Raw genomic sequence first — 22,208 nt, 5'->3', positions numbered from 1 at the left:
CAACTTGATTTAATGCTTGATACAACCATGTGAATTAAACTTTCACTAAAGATAAATATTAAATAAAAGTTGTAATTCTTAATCAAATGATCCAAATTTGATATATGGTAACCAACATATCTAAGCATAATTTCCTAGCATGTTACAATTCAAATCAAAGTTATACATCATCATAAATTTTAAATCTTATACAAAGAAATAAAAATTACTAACTTTCTAGATTTGATACAAGGCATACATATATGTTGTATAATTATGGCAAACACACAATACAACACACAAATAATCCTAAAACATTCCCTACCTCAATTGGAATGAAAATCCCAATTACCACCGAAATGAAATCGCCCCAAATTTTTGGTCTGCAAAACAAATTTTTTAGCTTGCTACCTTCAACTTGTAAAATTCATAAAAAATTCAATTCTAACCCAATTTGAATAAATCCAAAGCCTAATGAAAGCTTAAATACTGTAATTTGATAATATCAATTTAGTTTAATAAAATATTTTCCCAATTGAAACAGTTTTGCCCCACAACTTTGAAACAAATTCTGCCCAGAAAACACATTTTCAGCCTGTAGCTTCCAACTTTGAAAATTCATGAAAAATTCATTTGACATCCAAATTGGGCAAACCTAATTTATTTTAGAAGTAAACATATGAGAGTGTAAAACTGAAAATTTACACCATGATCCAACGTCAAAAGGTTAGTGAAATAAATCATCTAAAAATATGTTTTCCAGCTGCAATAAAAACATGGACAGCAGATAGTTTCGGATTTTTAAAAAAAATTAAAAATTCTCTAAAATAATAAAAAAAATCTGAGTAGTGTAAAACCCATGGGGAAAGTTCCAGTAAAAATTTCAAGGTAATTGAAGCACCACATCTCCATATAAAAAATTCATTTCCGGATTGAAAAGGAAAAGCTTCAAATTTCTAGCAAGTAGCTTGCAACTTCAGAAATTCATAACTAATTCATTTTAAATCCAAATTACATGAAACCAAAACTAAATGAATGCTAATTGAGTATATTTTCATATTCTATATTTAATTTGACAAGATTAATTTCAAGTTAAAACAGTTTAAGGGCAAAATACAAGTCCTTCTCTTCCATGCATGTAAAACACTCAATAATGACATAAAAATACTTCAAAATAATAGATCAATACCTCACTAGAGAATTGAATCTCTAGATACCAAAGCAAAACTAGGAGTTAGGCTAGATCCTTCAAGGGTTTTGAAGAGGAGGGTGAGGGGAACAAAAAGTATTCCAAGCTTTATGGTCTAAAGTAAGTGAAAGGGCCTCAAAGATCAAGGTCAATGCCTAAGGCTTCAAGCTCCATCCATAGAGGCTAGGGTTTTCTTGTAAGGAAGATAATGAAATAATGTGGTTAAGTGTGAGTAGAGGAAATAGAAATCCTCCACTCACTATGTGCTCTTACACCATGGTCAACACACACATCTATGGTCAATTGCACAAAAACCCTCCTTTAAAACCATAATCCCAAAATGGCCCAAAAATATTTGCAAGACTAAATTGTGAACCTAAACTTGTCACCAATCCATGGCTCCTTTCTAGGCTTAATCCCACACCTACACTTATCAACCATCCAAGCCAACAAGTGCACCAATCCTAGGCCAACAAGTGGGTGAATCCTCACCCTCCAAATGTCATCATCCAATGCATTAAAGTGTTTCCACACAAATGTCAACAAGTGGACCAATGAGAGTGTGACACTTGTCACACTTTTAAAAATTGCAAAAAGGTCCTTTTTGAAAATATCTTCCAAATTTAATTACAAAATGGTCCCCAAAATGAAAAATAATTACTTTATTTAATTACACTAAAACCCCACAAGTTAAGAATAATTACACTAAAGTATGCATTAATGCCCCTTTATGAAAGAAGTAAGCAATCAACATGCTTTTCTAGAAAAGTAAAAATACCACTATCATGGAAATCAAATATCATTAATGCATGCAAAACCAGAATCAAATCCGAGCACAAAAAGTGAGGTTGTGCAAGGAAAATGGATAAACGAGAAAAAGACAAAATGTGAATTATGTTCGGAAAAATAAAATATAGAAATGACACAATCCCCAAAGGAAGTTGTCAATCCAAGGAAAAGAGTCACGGAAATCATTTCAGAGCACTTGAGACGACATTAAGTGATGAAAAACCGAACCCAAAAAGGAAAAGACAACGGAAAAAAAATATCCGTTAAAATCTGAGAAAAAGAAAAAGAAGAAAAATGACCGGGTCATTACAGATCATGTCTTCGCGGGCGCCCGCCTAAAGGAGCAGCCCCGCGTTGACAAGCCGCGGGCGCCCGCCCCCCCTTCGCAGTATCATTAAATAGGCTTTAAAATCTATTGTGACTTATAAACTCTCACTCTCTCTCAACCTATGACACTAAACCCTTCAACCCTCAATTCCATTCTTCCTCTCCTCTTTTTCTCCCTCCATTCTTCCTCTCCCCCAACCATCTCCATCATCTCTCATCCATACTCCTCATCATTCCATCCTTTTTGCACCAACAAGGGAGTTTTTGGTTCGTCAACTTGGGGTAAGTTTTCTTGTCCCATTCTTTCAATTTGTGGATCAATGGAGGATGGGATTGATTATGTCGAGGAGTTGCAATTGTTTGGGGTTGTGCGTTGTTGATTACAGGGTTCAAATTTTTGGGTTTTCACATGTCTAATACCCGTTTGTCTCTCTTCCTAATTTTTATGCACGCCAGGTGTTTGATAAATTGCCTGAACCAACTTTTTCACTCCAATGGCGGCCAAAACCTCTTCTAAGCGTGCTCGCTCATCAGAGAACCCTTCCAATGCACCTCTCACGCCAAATTGGGCTGATAAGCCCATCGAAACCGAGGCAAAATTTGACATCCAAGATGGCTTCGACAACAATCTGGAAACGGTGTGGGCGGTCAGAGAATTGACGGAGTGTGGCCTCGCATCTCTATTCAAGCCACGTGCTAGCTCTTACTATCATTAAGTCCACAATTGATGGCGTCACATTTATGTTCAAACTTCAGGACCTTGCCACGGCTTTACACTGCCCATTGGCATCTCCGGTCGATGAATCGGGCCTACCTCTGTACGTTGATCCTCCAACTGGGCTGACATTGTGGAAGAAATATGCCACAACCAATATACCAGAAATCACACAACAAGCACAAATAAGTCATTTCTTCCGTGCCGACTGTGGTTGAGGACTCAGTCTTGGCCAAAAATGTCCTTCCTGTGCCAAAACATTCTGAGCATATGGGGGCTTTCCTGAGCACCCTTTATGCTGCTAAGAATGAATAGTGGTTTTGCATCCCGCAGCTTATTTGGGACCAATTTCACAAGGTCTACAATGACCTAATTGTGATGCAGACAAGCAATGATATCACCTGGGTGTTTCTTTTTCCATACTTGATCACCAAGTTGCTCAAGAACAAGGGCTTCAAAGCACCCCGTAATGAGGAGAAGCTGACGGATGTGTTTCATTTTAACCTTGGGACTTAGAAGTCGAGCACCGTCCAGCTCAAGACATCTCGACAGGCCCGCATTAGCGATGAGTTGGATTGGGGAGCTCCAGCTGCCCCTATTGTCCCTACCCTTGTTGCCCCTGCCCCTGTTGCACCGCCGCTGCTTGCTATGTCTCGAGCTGATTATTACTCTCTCAGCGCTCGTGTCGATACATTTCACATGCAAATCGGGAACATCGAGGGCACCCTTAAGGAGACTCTGGAGGGACAGAAGATGTTGCAGACTATGCTCCAGACTCTGATTGACCGCACCCTATGTATACCCCTAATTCTCAAAAGGATATAACTGGAATTTATTTATTTATTTTATATGCATTTTAAATGATTAATTGATTATTTGATTTGTGTGCATTTAAATATGTTTATCTGGCTATGTGTTTAATGGTTTTATTTGCTTAATTGGTAATGGTGTTGTTTAAATTAATTGTAATTGTTTTTTTATTATTTGATTATTCGTAACTTAATTGATGTGTAATTTTTGGTAGCTTATATAATTTATGTGCGTTGTATGTAAGTTTAGGGTTTAATTTATGTATAATAGGGTAGCCGACGTATTAATGGGCTGGGATTAGGATTAGGGTTTAGAAGGAACCTATATATATATAAGACAGTATGGTCTGCTAGGTTACAAACCCTATTCACGACATAGTATCTTGAGAAGAAAAACAGAGGAAAACTAGGGAAGAAAGAAATAGAGAGGTTTGATGGGAAAAACAGAGAGCTTTCAGCTATAGACTGAACGTGTGCCACAGAGGAAGGAAGAGGTTGATGGTGGAATAGAACTAGAGCAGTAGGAAGGTTGCCGGTAATTGTCCGTTCGTCGGAAACTCTATAGACGGCGGTGAAGATTTCAAACCAAAATCTTAAAGCAAGTTTCATTCTATCTCCTTCCTGTAAACTTGTGTTCTATGCATCCTTTATAGTCTCCAGGAATTAAATTTAACTTTTAAAACTGATGGTTGATGCATGTTTTTAGCAGACTATAATTTGTTTTACAATTAATTACTGGAATTGGTTTCTTGCGTGCACTGTGTTAACTATGTTTTTTTAAATTTTTGTAAGTTAATTCATATTGGGATGGGAAGAGTTTGTAGGATTAATTGGATGTCAATTGGACCCTAAGAAGTTTAAAAACAATTGGGACAGAAATATGGAACTTCGCCGGAAACGAAGAAGACAAACGAAGAAAACATAAACTGTTGCGATCATCGTTTAAACTTTTGATAAGTAATTCATACTAGAATTGGAGACATTTTTAGGCTTGTTAGGACTTAAATTGAACCTTAAAAATCTTTAACAAAGGTGGGATAGAGGACTGAGACTTTGCCGAACGCGAACAAAACAACACAGAGGAAGCAGAGAAGGAAAAACAGAGGCTGGGGAAGTGGAGGCGGCTCCACCCTTCAATGGAGGTGGCCCCATTGAAGTGGAACCCGCTCCACAAAGTGTTGAGGCGGCTCCAATGTGGGTGGAGCCGGCTCAACCTAAAATTAGAGCCAGCTCCTCTTTTGCAAATACACTGTAAGCGTATTTCTTTGGCCTTTTTGAGATTTCAGGGCTCCAGTGTTTGTTTAAACTTGGTTGGATGGATTTAAATGTTGTAATTAAGTAGGATTATACCCAAGAATGATTAATTATACCAAGAATGATTAATTCATGTTAGGAACTTGATCAACATGGGATTTAAAATTAAATTCACATGCGGTTTACAGCTTGGAAGAAATTAAATTGCTTGTCGTGATGTTTAAGCAAATTTAATGGAGAGGTTTTAAAACGATGTATTTAATTTATTAAAGACCTAGAATTATTGGTTTAGGCTATGGGAGTGCGTGTCATGACTTTTAAATATTAATTAAGCATGCAGTCAAGGAGGGTGGAAGGGTTAATTTCTAGTGTTGTACTAGTAAATTAAACGGACTAAAATAAAAGTTATTTTTGTGATGTTATATAAATGAAATATATAACATATGGAAATCTCAGGGATGTTGTCTTCTGCTATAGTCATAGATATCATAAAACATAGATACTAAAGTGAATGCCGTCAGGGAGTATGGAAGTGGTAACTGCTAGTTATTATGTTAGTAAACTAAATGCTTTTGGGATTTCATTTATTATGCGTAGCTTATACTTCTGAGTATTCATTATACAAAGCTCTTGATTTATAATGAAGGATCAGAGGGACATCATGAAATTTACATAATAGATTGCATGCTGTCAAGGATGGTGAAAGCTTAAATTGTTAAATATGTTTGAGCAGATTAAATGGAAGAGAATGAAAGAAGTTTGGAGATTTGGTATAATGTGTTCAAGTTATATATTCTGATTTTCATTATATTATTGGATGGATTTTAATTGATAAACGATTATAATTTCTGATTTGTCAATTATATGGATACGGATGGTTTAAATTGTTCATTATTACTTTAACAATTTAAAAGGAGGACTTATGAATATACTGGATGTGTAATATAACCTTACATATATCAGATTTCTATTATATTTATTTCTGGATGGATTTGATGTCCAAATATGTGTTCATCATTTATTGGAGTATTTACATTATATGTACCGGTATGGGATGGTGACATATCAGGGATGGATTAGATCAAAAAGCTAAGTCCTACCCCTTTATACATACGGAATGGATTAACTAAAACAGTTAACTCCTACATGGATGCATGTCCTGTCAACTAAAACAGTTGAACGACATAACGGATGGTTGCTTTACTTTTCTGTATTAGGAAGGATTTAAATATATACTTATAATGCCGTCATACGAGCTTGAGTCTCTTGATCACGGTTAGGGTGCGTATATTGCCTAAGATGGATAACTAGGCCTAATGATGTTTCCTTGGTTGTTATACTCGGGTTGAGATAGATTATGTGGGCTAGTGAACGTCCTATAGTGTGTACTTATATCTATATGGACTACTTTAGCTATTGTTAAGCTATCTAGGATGTATCTGCGTATCGGGTTTATGTACAGATTGTAGTAGATTGGAACTTGCATGTGGGTTTAACCCACTCTTATTTTTCAGGTGTTCATCAGTACCAGGCTTAGAGCTTGATCGTGTTGATGCAGATACAGACTCTCACTCTTCCGACAACATAGGATTTTCTTTTTTACTTTAGTTTTGGATTTTAATTTTGTAAACGTTTTATCAGTTGAAATTATTAGGGGTCCACTAGATGGATTCCCGAGTTGTACGAATTTGAAGGATTTAAATGATATTAATTTATTATTTAAAGTTTGAGGTTTTTTATTTTAGATTTCTTTCAGCATATTATTAATTTATTCTTAATTCAGTTTTTATTCCTGCTTGTTTACATATTAATTGTTTGGTATCCCTCGGATCTATGCTCGGACTTGATCACCCGTGGCTCTAGAATCGATGGGTATCACACCCCAGGCGACGCCGGTGGTTTATCATCCGCTCCGATGGAGTGATTTTGTGTTTTCCATATCTATTTTGCTTCTAATAGTACTTTTGGATTTCTTTTGGGCCGTTTTTGGCATTTGCTTTTCAGTTCCTATTTTGCACTTCTAACTGCAAGTCTTTTGCTATTTTGCATGGCTATTTGGTTTTTAGGTAAATAAAATTGCAGTTTTTATATTCATCTCTGTCTGGATTCATATGATGCTTGTTGTGTATAGATATGTTTTGACAGGTTCTTAAAATTAAGTTTGGGGGCGTGCTTTTGGAATTCACAAGGTGGCTCATTTTTGCACCGCCACTGAATTTCCTCCTCCTCTTGGTATTATTGCTCTTTGTACCCTTTTTTTTTCATTTCCCTTTTCATTCTTTGTCTTCTCACATTTAGGACAATGTGACATTCAAGTTTGAGGGTGCATTTTTGGTATTATATTTTTGCTTACATGTTTAACTGGATTCATGTAAGTTAATAAAAATAACTTTTGGGAAGCAATGATCTTATAATCTTGGAATTTGTTGGAGATTGAAGCATATGTTTAATACTTTGTGTATAGAGGCAAATGATAGTTTTGAAAATAAAGAAAAATCTGAAATGATCATGTTGATTCATATTGGTTTGTATAAATGCTTCAATTAGATTTTCGTCGGATTTCAAACTCTTCTATATTTCACATTGCACAGATGCATACCGAAAACTCAATTGTGAGGCATGCAACCTGATTGACCTTGACCTTGACTCAGTTAATTTAAATTGATGACCCTAATGAATGGATATATTTGGCATGATTCAAAAAAAAAAAAATTTGATGAATAAGGATAATGACTAGTTTAAGTTTGTAGCCTTACTAACTCGAGTTATTAAGCCCTTGGAGTGTCTTTACACTTAGCACCCTAAAGCCATCCGGTTTGGGAGTTACTGGCCTAACACTTGCTACATGGGTTAGTTAGAAAGCTTAAAGGACTTAGGCATTGTACGGTCATTCACGAAACAAAAATAAATAAATATGGTTTGTTGGAGTTTATAGCCTTGCCAACTCGAGTAATTAAGCCCTTGGAGTGTCTTTACACTTAGCACCCTAAAGCCATCCGATTTGGGAGTTGCTGGCCTAACACTTGCTACATGGGTCGGTTAGAAAGCTTAAGGGATTTCGGCATTGCACGACCATAATATGTATCATATAAAAAAATAAAAATAAAAATAAAAAAAGAGCAACAAAAGTTGTTTTCTGAATAAATTCATGCCTTAGAGACCTCATTCAAAAGGAAAATTCAATAATTTGAAGCTGACATTTTGAAATTGGAAAAAGAAGGTAAAAGCCACATATTGAGAATCTGGTTCACTTTCATTGAAGATAGAGTTGATTTCTATTAAAGAGATGACAATTGAAGTATTTATATAGACTATGATGTTGATGCATGAGAATTGAAAAGTGTTTAACTATTGTGTTATATCAAGGCTTCATATACACAAGGTAGTCTGCAAAATGATTCCGTCTCCAATATTCTGTCTGTTCCAAGTTGTTAGTGAGCTGTGTGTGTGTATTTTCTTACACCATGAGTGATGCATGTTGACAGCATTTCAAATGTTGTCATTTTGTCAAGAGTTTCATTTTTGGTTTTACTATGGGACTAGCAAAATGTAAGTTTGGGGGTGTGATAAACACCGAATATTGCATATTCAAGCGCCCTTATTTGCTTTAGTTAAGTCCATTAGTTGGTTATACTGCATATATTAGATTTTTTTGCATGCTTTTGTCTATTTTCAGGTTGGTTCCCCAAAGGAAGTTAAAAGTGATACTTTGATAAGTGTTGAGGCTGAAATTCGCCGCGACCTGGTACGACACCGTTTTCTGCAAAACCAAGACGGTAAAGTCAAACACCGGTGTGGTGCCGGCCGTTGACCCTCTGATGATCAAGTTAGTAGGAAAGAAATAATTTTTTTATCACAATTTCCCTAGTAGGAGATCTTTTTTGTGTGTACCTTATTCTCGATTTGTCTTCCTATTTATAGTCACTTCCCTTATTCTTGATAAGGGAATTTCATCATCCTTAGTCCACGAAACTTATCCCGTGGAAATCTTATCCTTGATAAGATTTGAACTTACCCCATGACAAATTTTATCCTTGACACGATTTGTCATCATTCTTATCTAATAGAATGGTTATCCTTGATAACGAGATATTATCGCTCGAAAGTTGAAGAGGTCTGACGGCTAGTCAATACTTAATTACCTCTGTCATTTGGTCAAGATAAGTTAGGGTTATTTTTCCCTATCAGTTGCCCCCTATTTCCGGGTACGTTTTGGACCAAGGAAATACTTTCTATATTTTATTTTTTCCTTTTTACTACAAGCTCCTTCCATATTGTAGTAGGACTCATTTACAAGAACTTCACTGTTACTTGAAAAAGAATTTTCCTATAAATAAATTAATAAATTTATTTATTTATTTATTTACCTCCCTTTTTTCTGAAATCCTTTAAACTGGATCCTAACTGTGAGTTTCTTGTGGATCGTTGTAGATGATAAGCGCCGAATATTGCATATTCAAGCGCCTTTAGCTGCATTAGTTAAATCCATTATTTGATTATTCTTTATAAATTATCTTTATTTGCACGTTTTTATATATTTTCAGGTTCATTGGCCAAAAAGGAGCAAAAATGGTGTTTTATTCAATCTTTGAATAGCAATGTGCTCAAGGCTAAGTTCTTGCAGCAGTGGAATCTGACTTTGCTTGCCATTTTGACCAATCAAACTCAAGAACTGGACTTCCATTAAAACATGACATAATTAGAGCTTTGAATTAACTTTCCAAATCTTTAAATGGTTCATCATTTGGAGTTCGGAGCAGAAAGTTATGGCTATTCTACCAAAGTAGTGCAAAGCAGGTCAAGAGGAAGGAGTATACTGGTCTAACTTCGAGCGCTCGAAGTGCTTAGTTCGAGCGCTCGAACTATGGGCAGACTACTCTCCGGGAACCATCACTTCAGCCCACTTGCACCTTGTTTCCCTCATCTCTGATTTCCATCTTTATGGGTTGGTTGGAGATGTCTTTTGGTGGGGTTTTGAGCCTTGTTTGGTGGAGAGGAATGTCTACACAAAGGAGGGGAACCACAAAAACAAGAGGATATCTCATTTTTGTAAGATTTTTGGAGAGAGAAAGAGGAGAAAAAGATAGAGTTCTTGAAGCCAAGGGTTGGGAGCTCGAAAATGGAGGTTGAAACCAAGCTTCTTCCTTCTTTTAAAGCTTTCATAGGTAACTAATCCTCCATCTAGGGAGGTGATGAGGCCCCTCCCTTGTAAGCATGCTCTAATTTAGGCTATATTTTGGGGATTACAATGTATATTCTTTGGTCTTTTCATGGTCTAGAGCATTTTACCTTTTGTAATGGATCTTCATGTATTTAAATGATTAATGTTGAGTCAATTATCTATCTTAGATGGTTTATTCTTTTAATCATATTGCTCGCACTCTCATGGTGACAATGGTAGTGAGATCATGGAATTGTTTTAATGGCATGGAGTTGGAGGACTTTGATAGATCATTGCTTAGGTGAAACCTTTGATGATTTATGCTTATTTCTTACCTTCATGTGCTTCATCATTTTATCTAGGGCTTGATAGTCTTTCATTTAAGTAAATGTGGTTAAGCTACACCTTAGTTAGGTAGTCTAAACATGTTCACCTTTGATGGATCATGCTTGCTTGAGATTTAATGAGCTTCTTGAGGATATTATAGCAACCAAGTGTGCTATGTATCATGACCATATATATATTGTTTTCCCCCAATTTAGCTCTAACCTAGCATGCGTATAGGGATGGAGGCGGATTCACTTCCCTAGTCCTCTTTACTTGTATTTTATCTCCCTTAAACTTTTGCAAACTTTTAATTTATGCACCTTAATTTCATAACTTAAGTGACAACAAACAAATCCTCTACGAACACCTCTATCATTCTAAAAAGACTCTAGACACTTAGGTTGCCATAGATTAGCGCAGTCCCAGTGGTTCAACTTACCCGACCAATAGCCCTATTTTACAATGATTCGTGCTATTGCGAAGGTTAATTTATAATTGTAATCGACTCAACCGATCAATTTTTGGCGCCGTTGCCGGGGACTGCAAACGGTTTAGCAACCGAAGTTCTAGGGTTAACTTTGGTTTGATTGTTAATATTGTGTTTTGTGAATATTTCCTTGTGTGGTTTTGACAACTCTATTGTTGTAAGTGTGTGAAATTCTAGGAACTCGGGGCTCACTGAGGGAACGCTAGCAAATTTGTAAGTCTAGGGGACTCCAGGTAAGTTTCTTGACCTTCTAGTTTCGAATTTGTAATATATTGTGCATGTGTTAACCTTAGTGATAATTTAGTTTTAAAGCCCTGGTTGAGGCTATTATCTTGTTTAAATTTTGTGTACAAGCATCGGTCCTTGTCGTGGCCTTTTAAATTCTGTCTTGATAATTGAGGAGAATGGGAACATCGTATGTGGAGTTGGGAATGATGAATAGTACTCACAAATTTTTTTTTTAAACTATGAATAGTACTCACAAAATAATTTTTTTTTTTTAACTATGAATAGTACTCACAATTTTTTTTTTTTTTTTATAAACTGTGAACAATTCCCGCGGGTACTATTCACATGAATAGTACTCATAAAATATTTTTTTTTTTAACCTGTGAACAGTACTCGCGGGTACTATTCATGTGAATAGTACTCACAATTTTTTATTTTTTATTTTTTTAAAACCTGTGAACAGTACTCGCGGGTACTATTCATGTGAATAGTACTCACAAAATATATATATATATTTAAGAGAATTGCGACTTACAATTCCGTTTTCCAGACTTTAAGGCGAAACCAGCTCTCTCAGCCCAAGAAAAAGAATATGTTGGTAACGCCCTTACACACCCAGTGAAGACCTTTAGTGATTTTATGACGGATGAAGCTCTAGAATTGTACGTATGAGCTACTAGTTCAACTGAATCCCTTACCCATTCAGAGAAAGGTAAGAAAACAAAGGTACTTATACGTAAACTTACTAATTTTAGTTAATATGTTATTAAATATTTTCCTTACTACTCTTTATGTAGGCCAAAAACTCAGTAAAAGGCTCCTAGCCCAAGTCCAGTCAAGTAATCTTCCCTCTACTCCTACTTCCAAGAAATTACGAAGGGTAGGAAAGCAAAATCATGGTAGATCTTCAAACCCTGGTGTGTTACCAGGTCCCACTCCTATATCTCTAGGTTTCAGTGGATTTGGCGGGGTTCTTACGAGTTTCGAGAGTTTTAGTTCGGTATCAACCAACCAGGCATTTTCCCAAGGGGAGTCAATTCTCGATAACGCTAATGTCGCGTATGATAGGCTACATAAAATGGTAGTAAAAGACGACGCTGCCAGATTGCAGAACCTGCCAGCATCTAAGCTTTCAAGGAAATTTCTTCATCTAATTAGCCAGGTGAGATTTTACCCTTATCATGTGCATCTCTTTCTTTTTTAACTATTTGCCACTATTTATTTATTTATGTATTGATTTATAGGGCACTACATACTTTGTTGTTATTACAAAAAAATATGAAAAGCTTTCCCTAGAGATGGCTTCCCTCAAGGCTAAATACGAAGATGTTACTTCTATGCTTAAAAATAAAGAAGATGACTTGGCTAATGCGAAATTAAACTTTCAAGATAAGAAAGTGAGACTTACCAAAGAATACTTCGATAAGCTGGAACTTGAGAAGTTAGCTGCCGTGGAGATCTTTAAAAATTCTAAAGAGTTCAAGGTGCTCATAGCCAAGGCTTGTGATAGTTTTGACCAGTTCAAAGCTCTTGTCAGCAAAGATCGTCCAGACATAGATTTTTCTATGTATGATATTCTAGCGGAGAGTGAAGAGGAAGATTGAACTCCATAGTAACAGTTATATATATATATATATATATATATATATATATATATATATATATATATATATATATATATATGTATGTATATTAGGGTTTTTTTTTTTTTTTTTTTTTAGCATGTCGATCCCGTAGAACTGTTCAGAATATCTCTCAACTCAGAGAATAGTTGCTCTTCTTTTGACATCTCTCAACTCAGAGAATAGTTGTTTTTCTTTTGACATTTTGTCTTTCATGATATTGCTTCATACTCGTTACTTCCGTATGTAGAATTTCTTTTACTTTTTCAGGCTTTACTCAGCCTGTCCTTCTTCTGAAGGAATGTCTTTTTACGAGCTTCACCCAGCTCGTCCCTTTAGTAAGGGAATATTTCTTTTAATAAAGAAATGGACTTAATGCTTTACTAGTCCTCTCGTGACTTATTAAATTCAGTAATAACGTAATCAGTAATAGAAACACGTGAAATAAATACGAATTTTATTAAAGACTTATCGAAAACAATATTCAATAGTCCAGCATCAGCATCCATTAAACATTGGTCTGCTTTATTGAACCTAAAAACATACTATCACTTTTAAAAGTGAGATAATAAGACATAGCCTGTACCTACTGGTAATATTTCTTCAAATGTTCTGCATTCCATGGGTGGAGAAGTTGGCTCCCACCAAGTGTCTCTAACCAATATGCCCCCGATTTGTTGCACTGGGTTACTCGATAGGGGCCCTTCCAGTTGGGAGCTAACTTTCCTTCCCCCTTCACCATAGTAGCCGGGGTAACCTCGCGAAGCACCAGGTCCCCTAGCTCGAACCTCCTTATCTTGACCCGGGTGTTGTAGTACTTGGACACCATCCGTTGGTAAGCTGCAACCTTGATTTGGGTTTGCTCTCTTTTTTCTTCTATCAAGTCCAAGTTTAACCGTAGTTCCATCTCGTTCTGTTGAGGTTCAAAATACTTGGTTCTGAAGGTAGCAACCTTTGTTTCTACCGGGATCACAACTTCACTTCCAAAAGCTAACCCAAAAAGGGTCTCCCTAGTAGAGGTTCTTACGATAGTGCGATAGGCCCATAAAACTCCGGGTAGTTGTTCAGGCCACAAGCCCTTAGCCTTTTCTAGGCGTGTTTTGATCATCTTTAGTATTATCCTATTCTTGACCTCAACTTGCCCATTGGCTTGGGGATGGGCAGGAGAAGAGAAATGAACTTTGACCCCAAGTTCATTACAAAAATCAAGGAACTGCTCACTTTCAAACTGTTTCCCATTATCGGTCACAATTACCTTTAGTGCTCCGAACCTGTAGATTATTGTCTTCCAGAAAAAAAAAATTACTTCATTCGCTCCAATATGAGCTAACGGCTCAGCCTCCACCCATTTGGTAAAATAATCAATAGCCACAATTGCGTATTTAGTTTATCCCTTCCCTTGGGGTAAGGAGCCAATGAGGTCGGTCCCCCATTGGGCAAAAGGCAACGGCCCTGTAAGAGGGGTTAAGTCTTCTACTGGTCGTCTCTGGACATTGGCGAATCTCTAGCACTTGTCACATTTCTTCACAAACTCAAGCGCATCTTTCCTCATAGTAGGCCAAAAGTATCTTTGTCGGATAGCTTTATGCGCTAATGATCTGCCCCCAGCATGGTTTCCACAAAGGCCTTCATGTATATCCTTTAGAATGTAATTCGCCTCATCTATGGAGACACAACGCAAGTAGGGTAGAGAAAATCCCTTCTTGTAGAGAACCCCTTCAATGAGGCAATATTTTGCCGCACGCATCCTGATCTTTCGTGCTTCCATGCGATCCTGGGGTAGCTCTTCGTTCTCTATGTACCTGATAATGGGTTCTGCCCATTCCATACCTTGGATCACCTGGTGTATTTTCTATGGCCAATCCTGAACTATGCTAGGCTTATCCAAATGTTCCACAGGTATAGCTTTATCCTCCTCTATTGCGGTTGCTAGTCGGGCTAAGGCGTCTGCTTGACCATTATCTTCTCGGGGAATCTGATGAATGGAAAACTTCTTAAAGAAGCCTTTGATATCTTCTATCTTATGCATATAGGTCTTCATCTTCTCATCCTTTGCTTCATATTCCCCCTGGACTTGTCCAGTTATTAGTTGAGAATCAGTATACGCTATTAGTCGCTCAACTTCTAGGGCTTTAGCCATCTTGAGGCCTGCCATTGTTGGTTGCTTTAAACCCAAATCTGAGGGCGTATTTGATGCATTCCCCCTCTAGGGAAACAAGTATTAGCCCCGCCCCACTTGCACGGGCGTTAACCGATCTATCCACATACAATGTCCAAGTAGATTCAGTTTCTTCTTGTTCATCTACGCCGTGCTCGTGCCTATCTTCTGGTGTGAATTCTACTATAACATCTACCAGTACCTGAGCTTTTAAGGCCGTTCTGGGTTTGTATTGGATATCAAACTCTCCAAGTTCTACTGACCACTTCATGAGTCACCCCGAAGTATCAGGTTTGCGAAGGACTTGCCTAAGTGGCTGGTCTGTCAATACTATTATGGTATGTGCTTGGAAGTAAGGCCTGAGTTTCCTTGCAGAGACAACTAGGGCAAGGGCCAACTTTTCTATCCTTGGGTACCTCTCTTCTGCCCCTCTGAATGCACGGCTAGTATAATATACTGGCTTCTGGATTCCATCCTCTTCGCCGACTAAGGCTGAACTTACTGTCGATGGAGAAACCGCCAAGTACAAATACAACTGCTCTCCTTGCATTGCCCGTGATAGTAACGGTGGTGAAGTGAGATACTCCTTCAGTTCTGTAAAAGCTTGCTCACATTCAGGTGTCCATGAAAAAGCTTTCCTGAGCACACGAAAAAAAGGCAGGCATCTATCTGTTGCCCTGGAAATCAACCTGTTCAAAGTGGCGATTCTTCCTGTCAATCTTTGAAGTTCCTTAGTCGATGCTGGAGACCGCATGTTGAGAATTGCCTGGATTTTCTCGGGGTTGGCCTCTATCCCTCTCCTGCTTACCATGTAACCAAGGAATTTCCCTGAGGAGACACCAAAGGCACATTTGTCTGGGATGAGTTTCATTTGGTATTTCCTGAGGACTTAGAATGTCTCCTGTAAATCAGCTAGGTGGTCTTGAGCTTTCAAGCTTTTTACCAACATGTCATCCACATATACCTCCATATTCCTTTCGATTTGATTCTTAAACATCAAGTTGACTAGCCGCTGGTATGTTGCACCAGCATTTTTAAGCCCAAAAGGCATCACCTTGTAGCAATACAAACCTTTGTCCATGACAAAATAGGTCTTTTCTCTATCTGGTGGATGCATTAAGATTTGGTTATATCCCGAATATGCGTCCATGAAACTGAGCAACTCATGGCCAGCCGTTCCTTCTACTATCATGTCGATTCTTGGCAGAGGGAAACTATCTTTGGGGCACGCCTTATTTAAATCGGTAAAGTCTACGCACAACCTCCATTTTCCATTGGCCTTTTTTACCAAAACAACATTGGCCAACCAGTCAGGATAATTGACCTCTTGGATGAAATCAGCTTTCAGAAGCTTGTTCACCTCTTCTGATATAGCCATGTTCCTCTCCGTGGCAAATGTTCTTCGTTTTTTGCCTGATAGGTTTGACTGTGGGATCCGTGTTTAATCAATACTCAATCGTAGCTGGATCAATACCAGGCATGTCTTCATGTGACCATGTGAACACATCTTGATTCTGTCTGAGGAACTGTACAAGAGTATTCATGAAGTCTAAGGGGAATAGAGACCCTATCTTCACCTTTTTTGTTACGTCATTGTCATTTAAGCCTATCTTCACCAGGTCCTCAATTGACTTGGCTCGATCTCGCTCCTGTTCTTCAATTTCTTCGACAACCAAAGCCTCTTGCTGCTTCTTTTCTCTCAGAGACGCAACATAGCATTCTCTGGCAGTGGTCTGATCTCCTCTTAGTTCGCCTACGCCCTGCTCTGTAGGGAAACGCATCAAGAGGTGATAAGTCGAAGTGATTGCCCTTATCGAGTTTAAGGTAGTTCTTCCTAGGATAATATTGTAAGCAGATGGGCAATCCACCACCAGGAAGTCTACCATAACAGTAACTTGTTTCGGGCTGGTTCCTGCAGTGACAGGAAAAATGACCGCTCCCAGAGGGTAGACCTTATCTCCCGTGAATCCCACCAATGGTGATCTAGTAGGTCTGAGTTTCTCCTTACCAATATTCATTTTGCTGAATGTATCAAGGAAAATGATATCAGCCGAACTTCCATTATCCACCAAGATCCATCGAGTAGTATAATTAGCGATCATCATGGTGACAACGAGAGGGTCGTCATGGGGTTGTTGCACGTCCTTAATATCTTCATCTGAGAATGTGATAACAGGATCACCTAGACGTGGCATTTTTCTGTGTGGATTCTGTATTCCAACTTCGCAAACTTCAAATGAGTTTCACATTCTCCTGGTATAGGCCTTATGGGCTGAACTTGATTCTCCACCACCTGCACATCCCCCAAATATGACCCTGATTTCTCCCATTGGTTGTTGATCAGGGAGGCGGTTATCTCGGCCTGCTCTTGGTAGATTAACGTCAGTTCTGTCATTCCCCACAATAAATTTTCGCATATGCCCCCTTCGGATCAAAGTCTCAATCTGATCCTTGAGGTCGAAGCAATCCTCTGTGGCGTGCCCATGGTCTTTATGGAACCTACAGTACTTATCACGAGGTCTCCTCACCGGGTCTGACTTCAATTTTGGTGGCCACTTCAGATATGGTTCATCTTGGATCTGCAGAAAAACTTGATCTATTGGCATATTTAAGGGAATGTAATTTGTATATCTCTCCGCGCTCTTATAGCGAGACGCCCTTTCATTCTGGTTGATCATAGGTTTCTTATACTTAGTTTCCTTTTCATCTTTGGTTATCAGAGCCGGCCTTTTCTTGTCTGCCTTCTTATCATCCCCTTCTTTCCCCTTTCTTGCCATCATTGCATCTTCAGCATTCATATGTTTTTTAGCTCGAACCAGTAACTCGGCCATGCTGGTAGGGGGTTCTTCTGATAAAGAGAAGAGAAATCTCGAGGTTTGGAGTCCTCCCATAAAGGCGGCTAAAGCCACCTTGTCATCCGCTTCCCCCACCTGCAACATTTCCGTATTGAAACGACCAATGTAGTCTCGCAGTGACTCTCATTTCTGCTGCTTTACAGTAAGAAGGTAAGTAGCCGGCCTTCTATGCTTCTGGCCAGCAATAAAGTGTCCCACGAAACGCTTACTCAATTCTTCAAAGGTTTTGATGGTCCCTGGTTTCAGCTTGTTAAACCACACTCGTGCTGATCCTTTGAGAGTTATTGGGAAAGCCCTGCACATGATCTCATCTGGCATCGCGTGTAAATGCATTAGCGCTTGAAAAGTCTCCAAGTGGTCGATGGGATCTTTAGTTCCATCGAAACTCTCAATTGAGGGCATTCTAAATTTGCTCGGCAAGGGGCATTTCATAACCGAGGGGCTGAATGGCAAGTTGGTCTTCTGCACCAAACTATCTATGGCTGCAATACCTTTTCCCTTTATGGCCTGCATCACATCCTCCATCTGTGCCTTAAGATCTTGTATCTCTGGGTCAACGTGGGAAATATCCTCTATCTTTTCAACGACAGTTGTGTTTTCATGAGGTCGGGAACTCTGTGGAAGAGATGGGTGGATCACTTCTCTATGTCGATTCCCTACCTAGCTTTGTTCCACTTCGGTCTCATGTCGAGGAGGATGATTATCCTGCCCTTCAGGATTCCCATTACCTCTATTCGGGTTCGAGAGATCTTGTCATGGCAAGTTCTGTTGAACCGGTGGAACAAGGTGTTGCAAGATTGCTGCATTTTGCTGGATTAACTGGTCCATACCCTGATTCAGAGTTTGGACCTGTTGTTCCAACGCTGCAAGCCGCTCCTGGTCATTTGGGATGTCTAGGTTTTCACCCGACTCTTCCCTTTGACCAGATCCCTATAACGATGTTCCTTCGGTGACCATATCAGATCGCAAATGTATCTACCTAACTGAGTATTAATATAAGGGAATTGTCGTTCCCACAGACGGCGCCAACTGTTGAGGCTGAAATTCACCGCGACCTGGTAGGACACCATTTCCTGCAAAACCAAGACGGTAAAGTCAAACACCGGTGTGGTGCCGGCCGTTGACCCTCCGACAATCAAGTTAGTAGGAGAGAAATAATTTTTTTATTGTAATTTCCCTAGTAGGAGATCTTTTTTATGTACCTTATTCCCGATTTATCTTTATATTTAGAGTCACTTCCCTTATTCTTGATAAGGGAATTTTATCGTCCTTAGTCCACGGAACTTATCCCGTGGAAATCTTATCCTTGATAAGATTTGAACTTACCCCATGACAAATCTTATCCTTGATACGATTTGTCATCATTCTTATCTAATAGAATGGTTATCCTTGATAACGAGATATTATCGCTCGAAAGTTGAAGAGGTCTGGCGACTAGTCAATACTTAATTACCTCTGTCATTAGGTCAAGATAGGTTAGGGTTATTTTTCCTTATCAATAAGTATTTGAAGATCAAAGTACGTCGTTGCCGGGGATCGTCATTTTGGCCAAGTCAAATGATCTATGGAATCCATGACGCTCTTTGCACAATGTTCTAGGAAGAAGAGTTTCACCATCAGTCCACGCAAAAAGGGTTCAAAAGCAAAAATTTTAGAGCAGAAGCTACGGGCACCCGCCCAATCGGCCAAAAAGTTTGTGCACCGTCGGCGCCAGCCCAGAAGCTGCGGGCGCCCGCCGAACCGACCAGAGAATTTGTGCATTGCGGGCGCCCGCCGAACTGCAAATAGCAGATCAACCACTCCATGGATTTGCTGAAAGTTGTCCCCTTTGACCCCATTGTGTGGTTCTGCTGCTTCTAGGGATTTTAGACCACGAAATTGGAGAAATATTATATTTTTCTCTCTAAACCTTACATTGTGTGATATCTTATATTTTTGTAAGGTTTAGAGAGAGAAATATTGAGTTCTTGAGTGTGTGGGTTGTTCTTAAGCTCTAGCTGCGAAAATGGAGGGCTTCTTCATCCTTTCTCCTTCCTCTATTGCTCCTATGGGTAACTAACTCCCTTTCTAGGGAGGTGATGAAGTCCTACTTTGTAAGCATGCCTTAGTTTTGGTTTAATTTTGGGGTAATAATGTATCTATGTGGTTTTTCTATGATCTAGAGCACACTTTACATGTTGTAATGAACTTTAATGTTTATAAATGATCATTTTGAGTGAATTATCTTGTCTTAGATTGTTTCCTCTTATGATTATATTGCTTTCATTTTCATAGTGGCAATGGAAATGAGATTGTGGAAGTGTTTTTATTAGCACATTTTATAAGAACTTGTTAGTCCATAGCTTAGGGCCTCCCTTTGATGGATTAATCTTGATTTCATGTGCTTTTATCATTTAATTGAGGGCTTGATAATCTCTAGCTTAGTGAGCATGTCTAAGGCTACACCCTAGTTTAGGTAGTTCAAGCATGTGAAACTTTGATAGGTTATTCTTGCCTTTGGATTTCATTTCCCTAGTCCTCCCTACCTATATTTCTTTCCTCTTAATTTCCTTGCAATTATTGTTTTATGCACTCTTTAATCCCTAGTTCTAAGTGACAAACCAATCAAAACTATACCCCTTTCATCAAACTAAAAGTGAATTTAAAGATATACCCATTTCATCAAACTAAAAGTGAATTTAAAGACCTTGGTTGCCATAAACTAGCAGTCCCAGTAGTTCGACTTACCCGTCCAATAGCCCTATTTTACAATGATTTGTGCTATTGCAAAGGGTTGATTATTATTGATAATTGACGAGACCTCATCACATCTCCGACGAGTTTGAAAGTAGTAAGCATCTGCTTCTGAACCTCTGTGCACTGAACCATTCGAAGATGTCGCTCTATATGCTTCTTCCACTGATGAGCTGTTTTCGCATCGGTGGAGCTTGTGAACTCAGGTGGGCTCCCCTTTGTGAAAGAACTCCTAGCATTTTCCTAAGGATCAGTTGGAATCACTCGTGCTGGTATAGGTGCCTGTTGAACCTGTGGTTGATTATGAAGTACAACTATTACCCCTGCTTCTATAGCCCGAACAGTGAAGTCATTGAGATGAGGAAGATATTCTGGATCCCTTCCCTGATCCCGAATCTGCTGAACTTCCTCCTGCTCTTCGTGAAACTGACCATCATCATCCTGAAACTCTGACAATTACTGCTCTTTTTCCCTTAGCTGATGCTGTAGAAGATCTTGTTGCCTACGTACCGCTCTCCTTTGCTGCCTATTTCCTTACATGTTCTGTCCTCTTCTAGCGTTAACTATTCTGTTAACATAGAAAGACAAACATCAATACGATTTAAACGAAGCGTATAGGAATACAACGAATCCTAATCTTAAGCTTTAAACAAGAGAATACGCTACGCAGAAGTCTTAATACGAAATATCCTAGAGACACTGAACCTGGACTGCTCTGATACCAACTATGATACCCCTCGATTCTACAGCCACGGGTGATCAAGTCCGAGCACAGATCCGATGGATACCAAATAGCTAATATTTAAACAAGCATGATTACAAGAAGAATTTACTGAATAAATAAAATAAATTGAAAGAAATCTAAAATATAAATCCTTAAAAGTTATATAATCCCAAAACTACCAAAACCTTCAATATTATTACAACTCGGGAATCCATCTAGTGGACCCCTAATTATATTCCAGCTGGAAAATAAATAACTGAACTAAAGGAAAACCAACACTAAAACATAAGTAGATGTCCTACGTAGTCGGAGGAATGAGTGACTGTCTCTACTCAGCACGAACAAGTTCTAAGCCTGGAACTGACGAATACCTGAAAAAATAAGAGTGGGTGAGGCCCACGAGCAAGTTCTACTCTACTATAATCTAAATAGAGACCCGATACACATGTACACCCTAAATAACTCAACAATAACTACATAGTCCGTACATATATATCTATCCACACTAAGGAACTCTCACTGGACTACAAAGGGGGTCTCAACCTGAATAGAGGCAACATGCAAAACGCACCCGAAGTGGGCATGTGTACCTAAGCCTACCAGGGTATACCTCTACCATCATAGCCAACTATGCATCCCACTGCATATACGCTCCCTAACCATCAACTCTGAGACTCAAGCTCATATCGCGGTACCATAAATATATATTTAAAATCCATTCCAAAACCAAAATATATCATTCAATTGTTCACTGATCTAACATAAGATATAAGTAGGATTTAATGTTATGATTAGTCCATTCCCTTATTCCAGAATAGGTAGGAGTTAGCGTTTTGATCTAATCCATACCT

Source organism: Cornus florida, unplaced genomic scaffold (genome assembly GCF_030987335.1).
Source record: "Cornus florida cultivar Cherokee Brave unplaced genomic scaffold, ASM3098733v1 CherokeeBrave_3.0.0_Hap2_Chr03, whole genome shotgun sequence".
Lineage (NCBI taxonomy): Eukaryota > Viridiplantae > Streptophyta > Magnoliopsida > Cornales > Cornaceae > Cornus > Cornus florida.
The sequence above is the reverse complement of the archived record's forward strand: the minus strand, read 5'-3'. Positions refer to the sequence as shown.